At 40.0% G+C, this 8487-nt stretch overlaps 1 protein-coding gene across 29 annotated transcripts in view; it reads right to left on the reverse strand.

The window, feature by feature from the left end:
• The window catches only part of ZNF644 (zinc finger protein 644), a 104923-nt gene extending 98215 nt beyond the window's left edge, over positions 1-6708 (reverse strand). For 9 of the 29 annotated variants that reach the window (XM_086717518.1, XM_086717501.1, XM_086717499.1 and 6 more), the window contains exons 1-2: positions 6405-6708; positions 5013-5609 (exon numbers count right to left, since the gene is read on the reverse strand). The gene's annotated coding sequence lies outside the window, so the exon portion shown is untranslated. The other 20 variants (XM_086717508.1, XM_086717507.1, XM_086717506.1 and 17 more) reach the window with 9 other exon arrangements.
• Positions 6709-8487: the final 1779 nt, after the last annotated feature.

The raw sequence follows: 8487 nt of genomic DNA on the forward strand, positions 1-8487 counted from the left end.
AAAAATGCTTTTATAATGTTTTATAAGTAGGAAATAAAACTTACAAATTGTATAATTAGGTTAAAGTACAGATAGAAAGGAGGGGAAAGCAGAGTAGAAAGATTTCATCTATAGAATCAAGATATACCTAAGATTCAAACTTGGCTGCTGTACTAATTACTGTCTACATGTCCTGAGTTTGAGTTTGTTTCCTTGCATATAAAACGGGAATATATACATCAAACATTATTATAAGGAATACAGAGTAGATGCTTAATGTTGGTCTCATCTCCCTTTAAAAAAAATTTTTTTTAATATTTTTGAGAGAGAGAGAGAGAGAGAGAAAGAGAGCGAGCATGAGCAGGCGAGGAGCAGAGAAAACAGGAGACACAGAATCCAAAGCAGGCTCCAGGCTCCAAGCTGACAGCAGAGAGCCAGCAGAGAGCCCGATGTAGGGCTCGAACCCACAAACCACAAGATCATGACCTGAGCCGAAGTCAGATGCTTAACTGACTGCGCCACCCAGGCGCCCCTCATCTCCCTTTCCTTTAATACAAATGATTATATAATGGTGATAAGAAATGGGTGACTTTTCTCTCCTTCATTTTCCAAACTGCTGAAAATATTAAGCATATCTGAAACAGAATTCTAACTTTTCATGCTCACACCTCTCTGCCACATTACTTTTACTAGCTTTTAAATAAAAAGCTTAAAATCTATGTTGGTGGTGGGGGACATAAATGGTAGAAGAAAAATTAAAGATACAAGTAAGTTTAAGACCATACCAGCCCAAATACAAAACAAAGAAAAGTATGGAGAGGAAAACAGCAAAAGGAAATGCTGTTTGAGGAAATTCTCCTGACTCAGACAAAGCAGCAAAATGACAACATACCTCTCCTCAATCTAGCTGCAGTTGAAGCTATTCTCTCTTAGCTGGGGTTTAAAAGTATATTATATACAAATACATACAGCCACGCACCCTCTTCCCGCCACTAATGGTCAAAAATTTAAAGGACAGTAAAGAAATTCAGGATGTTTTAACCAAGATAAATCAACACATTGGCTGGGAAACAACTTCACATTAAAATGCACTCATTCCCAAGTGCATTTATTCATCAGCTGACAGTACTAAAAGGGAATGTGTTCCTGAAATACTGAACCTGGTTAATAGCTTCTGCTGCTAGAACTGGAGAAGGCACACTTTGATGCCTGCATCTAACTTCCTTTATCAACAGCCCTCCCTTTGTAGACATGGGTCTAAAAAAGGAACACTAGCAAAAGTATGTAATTCCAAATCACTCGCAGGTGAAAATTTCAAGTTATTATAAAAAAATTAAACAATAGTAACTATTACTATTATTATAAAAGCTAACATTTGCTCAGCACCCATTGTGTACCAGAAAGCTAAGGACTTTACATGAATTATGTAATGTAAACTTTAAGCCTCTATGAAGATTATTATTGTTAAATCCTCTTGCCTAATGCTCACAGAGCTAGATTTTTTAAAGCGATCTCTATGCCCAGCGTGGGCCTGAACTCACAACCCTGAGAGCGAGTCTCAAGAGTCACATGCACATGCTCTACTGACTGAGCCAGCCAGGTACCCACCCCCCCCAGCTAGATTTTAACTTCATCAGTTTTACTTCAAAGCTTACACTTTTAAACCTTAGCTCATCTTATCTCTTTATTCATATACAATTATAAATGCAACTATGATTTCCTGTGTGTGTATATATACACATTTGTCTGTGTGTGTATGCGTGTAATACTCAGCAAATCAACAGTAAGCAACAGGCAAGGCTTTTATCCACCTTCACAAACCATTCAACAAACAAATGGCCATCATTCTCTTTCCAATAAATGGTGTTTTGAAAATACTAGTTATATCATCATCTTCCTCAAGAAACTGATGAAAAAAATATGCATTCAGCTTTCAAATAAAAGGATAAACACCATAGAAGAAAGGATAAAAGTGTTAATCTTTTATAAAAGATATATAACTGATAGAATACAGATAAACATGCTTTGTAAACTGTAAAGTACTTTCATCCTAACGCTTCATTACATTTTTTTTATTTTAAATTATTCGTTTCACTCCTGACTTAAGTTTCTGGACTTTGTACAAAAAGTCTTTTAAAAGCTTTTAAAAGCTGTATTTTCAACTTCAATGAAAGATATACATACTAAAGGCTTAATACCTAAAATCACATTTATCACTCCAACCAACTTCAACTGTACCACATTCTAGACTAACAGAATTAAATTACAAGGAAAAAACCACTTATCTATACTTTTCACAAAGTTACTTACAAGATCACAGTTCCAAGAATCCCAAATGAAATGGGAAGGCTACAGCTTGCAAACAGAAGAAGTAAAGCAAAGATTAGTAGAGGGAGAGTATAAAGGAAATATCTTAGAAACACTAATCTTAATCCAGCCTCACTTTCCTCCATCCAGAAGTGTGCACCGCTGCTTCTGTCCTGGCATGCTTCTTTTCTTCCCCCTGAGATCCTCTGCTTTTCTCCTCCTGGAAAGTTATGTCACAGGACTTTTTGTTTTTCTTGCTAACATTTCTCAATTGTCAAAGGATGTCCTATCTTGAATCTTGTCCTTGAAAAGGACAAAAACATAGTATCTCCCCATAATTAAGAGTTCCTCCTAAATTCAAAGATAGTAACTCCATAGTTCAAATTTGGCAGATCTTAGAAAAAAATTAACAGTAGAGCAACTACGACCCTAGAGATGAGAAACACCCTTGTCATGGAGACCCCCACCTTCCTGAAGAAAGACCATGAATTTAATTTGCTATTCTACCTTCTAGGTCTCAAGTGATCTTTACACTTGTTTTTAAGAGAAGAACAGAAATACTTCAGCCAACCAGCAGGGTGAGCTAGTGCTAGAATCAGATTGATTACTGTCAATTTTCTGAAAATTCAAAGATGTAAATGGTCTGTAATATTAAAAGCAACTATTTCTCTCTATTAACAGACAATACATCTAGAACTGCCTTAATCGTTGCTGTATCTCATAACTTTGTAAACATTTACAGATTCCATCTACAAAACAGTCTTTATAGGGATTAATGATAATAAGTGTAAAAAACTAGAGCTCATTTGAATGCCTACCCAAAATATCATAATTGCTACTCTTTATTCTCATGTTTTATTGTATACAGCTATCAATTAAATTAAAAACACTTTTTTAAAAGGACTGGTATAAAATTAGGACTGGATAATTCAGCATACCTATTTCTGAATTCAGGGCAAACTGCTGCCTTCAAGGCTGCCTGAAAAGCAATCATGAGAAAAGCATTCCTACAAAAATAAGATCCACTCTTTTCCTTTGGTCCCACACCCTGAGAAGAGTCTAAATAGGTAACCCTAACACTAACAGTGTATCTGGGATAAACCTGATCTTTTCTGACTACCAATCTGTCTAAATTTTAGGTATCCTCACCACTTCTAGTGACTGTCCTTGAGTCTCTCCTCTTCTCATGCTACCCAATACAGTCTCAATTCAACCACACCAAAACTCTTCCTCATATAACTTGAATAACAAATTAAAACTGCAAAATATTTAAGGTTTGCAGATAACAGACTCACTTTGTAATTACTAATAATCTGAGAATAATCCGATTTATCACATGACTAAAATGTAATTAAATCTACTCAGTGTTGAAAATTAAGAAGTAGTTCTTAGAAAAATCAATGATTTAAATGTACCCTAAATGACCAATAAAAGCTTTAAAACCTCAATATGATTTAATAGTTTTTGTTATATTTGATATCCAAAGAAGTTAAAGAACTGAGGGATCCCACCATAAGTGATTTTGCTACTTTTGAATTTCCTAACAGATCTTACAGATCTACTACTATTCAGTAGTAGTAAATCTTAAAAAGTTGCTTTTAACAAGGGCTAATCTAAGTGTCATGTCCATTCACCCAATAAAAAAGCTACCATTACAAAATGAAGGCACTAGCATTACTGTTTTCAGCATCGCATTTCTTATGTAATAATTTGTAGTAATGGCAATTACTTCAAATCTTCCAAGAAGTTCATCAAGCTGTTTTTTTTTTGTTGTTGTTTTTTTTTTAATTTCTGGGTCAAGACTGCTTTTTGAAAACCTCACAATTCAAAAGCAACATTGGCCCCAAATTATCTGAAATGTCTGTATTTTGTATCTGAAATTATTTCACTGAAAGTCACTTTCACAACTGTATCACCATATCATGTTAATTGAAACTTTTTAACTTCTTGTCACAGAAGTTCTCATTAATATAATAGTATCTAATAAGTGTTTTCAAGCACACTTATTTAAATGTTTTATTTTAACCATTAGCTGCAGTCACCTTTTCATCCCACCAACGTGATCAACGAAAAGAGCAATGAGGTAGAAGTTGAAAAGACAATTTTCCATTATTCACTAACTTAATCATACTTGGTCATTAATATATTATAAAACAGTGGGTAAAACGAGGTGTTCCCTGAGATTCCTTCCACTCCAAAACCACATGATTCAGTAACACATTTGCCAATGTTGATGTATCTCCTATTCGTTAATACAGTAAGAGTGTTCTCTATTAAAAGATGAAAAGTTAAAGGGGGAAAATCTGTATCTGAAAGAAGCAAGGAAAATGAAAGTTTTAAGTTATATTAAAAAATTCAAATTTTAATTTGAACAGAGATCTAAAGTTAACAATCCAAATGTGCTTTAACCCTGCAATCACATAACTTACTCTTGTTAACGTGACCTGGCCAAAACATTAGTTGTTTCCAAATTCTGTACGTCAAACATTAGTTAATACCAATATACAAAGTATGAGGTAGCCGTAAGTGCAGTGTAACTTTACAATTCTAAAATCCACACTACAGAGGTTTTAACAGGGATATACATATCACTGCATCAACAGTGGTCAAGCCTTCATGTTTCACCTATTAAAATGTCGAAATTCTAACTTCCTCATAAAAACTAATTTTTTCTCACCAAAGCTACCAAAGCAGTATTACTGCCATCAACTTCCCTGGATACTTACACATGACACTGAAGGCAAACAGCAGGTTTCCTTTGAGTAACTTGAGTTGTCTATTTTTTGAAATGCTTTCCTTCTTCTTGGACCAAAGAAATGTAACTAAACTACTGCAGAGAGGCAATATACTATTAAGGCAAATCTAATCTATCATCCAGATGCAACAAGCCTGGCATTAGTCAGAACTGGCCAGAAGAGATGATGGTGTTTTGGTACTCCTGTTGTAATTATTGACTTGTATACAAAACAGGACCATTATTTAGGCCCCCATTGTGTTTACCCCCTTGTTGAGTACTTCTCAATGACCACACAAAATTTGAAGTCTAGACATGAAAGTTTTATACAACTAAATTTATGTCAATATTACTTAGGCAGTTCAAGGAAAGTTTTCCACTAATGCTGCTAAACCATGGATGGATCCCAACACGAGAGTCGTCTGTGGAAGTCTCGTAACAAGAAACCTTTAGCTCCACCACCTAAGTTTCCAATCACTGAGAAGGGTCTGGGACAACTCATCTTCAGGTTCACGGGAGAAGTGGAGCACACCTGCTTTCCTCTGGCAGAGATTAAGCTCCCAGGGACACAAAGGCCAGGGAATCAGACCTGGAGAAGCAAAAAGCTTTAGCTGGACACCCACCAAGCCCCTGGCAACCCAAACACTTTGGGCGATTTACCTCTTGCTGTTACTTCCCAGGCACCTAGCGGCATAAGATCTTGCAGAACAGGGGGAGGGGAGGTCTATGCGGTCCCGGTCCCACGTAAGGGGAGGGGTGTGTGCAGTTAATGCCAGAGCTGGCGCTTCTGGCCCAAACCGAGCAGCCCCGGAGAGGGGTTGGTGACTGCTCTCGGACCGCCCCGTTACTCAGTGCGTTGCAATGGCGACCGCCAGGCTCCCCAAGCCGCCGGATCTCGGCCCCTTCCCCCTACTGCTCACTGGCTGCTCGGCTTCATGTGACTAAACAAAACCCCCAAGTCTAGTGCCCAGCTCAGCCCCTTTGTGTCCGCTACCGGATCCTCCGACGCCGCCGCGGAAAGGTTCCCCCCCCACCCACCCACTCTCCGCCGAGTCCCGCCCCGCGGCGGCGGCCGCCGCTCACCTCAGGCTCCGCCGCCCCCCGCGGCCGCCGCGGCCGCCGCCTCCCCGAACCCGGGGCCCGGGCTCCTTGTGTAGCACCAACTCCGCCTCCTCGGCCGCCGCCGCCATCTTAGCCTGTGCGGCAAAACGCGTCCTTTTGGATGGCTGGGACCCAGCCTAGGGCGTAGCTCCCCGGGCCCGAGCGCCGAAGGTCGGGTCCCCCAAGTTCTTCCGCCACCCTCAATCCCGCCGCCGCCACAGCCCAGAGGCCCGAAACCCACTCGAGTCCCGGAGAATCCGACCAAATAACCCCTGAAACTCACAGTTTGGTGCCGTGTGCGTCAAACCGGGGCGACGTTGGGAGCGCGCGGCGTCCCCGCGTCACACGCCGCTCTGTACGCTACTCGGCTCCAACGGCCCCCCTCCGCTCCCCGCTTTTCGCCTCCGGCCCCGGTTCCCACGGCGCAGGCGCGCTGCTTTCCCGCCTCTACCGAGCTGCGAGCCGCGGGGGCGGCCAGCGAGGAGTTCTAGGGCGGCTTTGCTCTGGTGGAGCGCCTGGGCCAATTAGGCAAACGGGGGCAGCAGAAACAGTGCACCACTGTTCTCGGGTGCCAGAAACCAAACAAGGTCACCTCCCCCAGCGCTGACCTAATCACTCTCAAGGAGGTTCCCGCCCCAAAGTAGGCACGCTCCAAATATGGTGGTGCCCAAACTCTGCAAGACCCAAGCACTTAGGCAAGCCTAGGCCCTTTAAGGTGGAACAGGCCCGTATTTGATTTCCATAATCACTAGAGTGCCAAAATTCCTTTTCTTGTCCTACTGTTGATGAAAAGAGCAAAGGAACTCAAGATTGCCAGTCACAACTGTAATGGCAGAGGAAGGTTTGGATCTTAAGGGAGCCAATTGTTGGGAGATGCTTGATGGCCAGGCGAAGCATCAAATGTGGCAACTCAATTAGCGGAGCAGGCTGCCCTAAAAGGTGCCCTGGGTTTGGCCCAATTTGATTCTTTCAAATCTCAAGTGCAGGGAGGATACTTTGTCCCTGTGTTACTCATTATGCCCGAAGTCTCCAAATTAAGGTTATATAAGAAGCACTTGAGATACTGGTTAACCCTTCAAAGAATCAGTAGGTCCCAAAAGAGTTCTGGAAATCATCCTTTTTAACAAGCATCCACCCCAAGAGTCTGAGGACAGAGTTTCACACACTACACTTTGAGAAAACTGACTTGGGGCTATTCTCTTGCTTTCGAACTGAGCAAACAAGAAGTTGCTAACATGTTTGACATGAACCAAAAGTTCCCAAGGAATCTACTAGTCCTGTCTTAATAAATTTTTCATCTTTTCTGAATCTGTTTTCTTCTTTAAAAAACAACAACAACAACAAAAAACCTTTCATTAGCTTAGCAACCATCATAAACTGTGCTTCTCCAAACCCTCAAGATGTTATTGGCATTCAGAGAAATACACCATATTTGTGTTTATTTGACAAGAATGAGGGACATTCTCTTTCCTGTATGATCATGACTATCAGCAGCAGCAGACATAGATCCCCAAGAACAGATATTTACACTTGCTGCATTAGTTAATAATAAAAATGGCTAACACTTTTGAGTGCTTACTAGGTACCAAACATTGCTCCAACTCATTTAATTTCATTACAACCTAATGAGGCAAAGGGAGGCTAGGTAATTTTCTCAAAGTCACGAAGCTCTTTAGACTCTTTAAAATGTGAATTTTCCTTCTTTATTTACACAAATGGGTAAATACTACTATATAAATGAAATTTTTTTTTCAGCCAATTGAGAGGGGTGCCCTCTGGGTCATTTCATCTGCGGAATCATTAAAATCAGACATTCTCCATTTACTATTAGACTTACAATCAATAAAAATCCTATGTACTATGAAAATTTTCATGACATTGTATCCGTACAGAAGCAGTTACCATAAAAACAAAAAAAACAAAAACAAAAACAAAAAAGCCAACAAACTCTGTTGCTTCCGTTGTGAACATACACTATCAATTAACTGATGGGCAGGCGGATCTTGCCACAAGCAAACAGAACCACTTAGAAGTCTACCATGATCAGGAACTTGTCTCACTAACGATGCTGTTTGTTGATACTAGAATCCAGCAACTAAATTGTAATGCTATAGAAATGGTAGTACAAGTAATAGTGGTAATTATAATAGTAAAAGTAGCACTAGTTGATGAAATTATTTACAAAATAGATGTCAAAAAGCTTGATAAGGGTGGAAAGCTTGAATAAGGTAATGCAAAAAGAAAACAAATATGTAAGCAACTGGAAAAATCCAAGGACGAGGTATGTAGTACAGTGCCAAAATAGTTAAAGACATTGAAAGGAAATGGCAGTTGAGAATAAACATCAAGATGTTGTAAACAGTTTG

This window comes from Puma concolor, chromosome C1 (genome assembly GCF_028749965.1).
Source record: "Puma concolor isolate L17-30 chromosome C1, mPumCon1.1.hap2, whole genome shotgun sequence".
In the NCBI taxonomy this organism is placed as follows: Eukaryota; Metazoa; Chordata; class Mammalia; order Carnivora; family Felidae; genus Puma; species Puma concolor.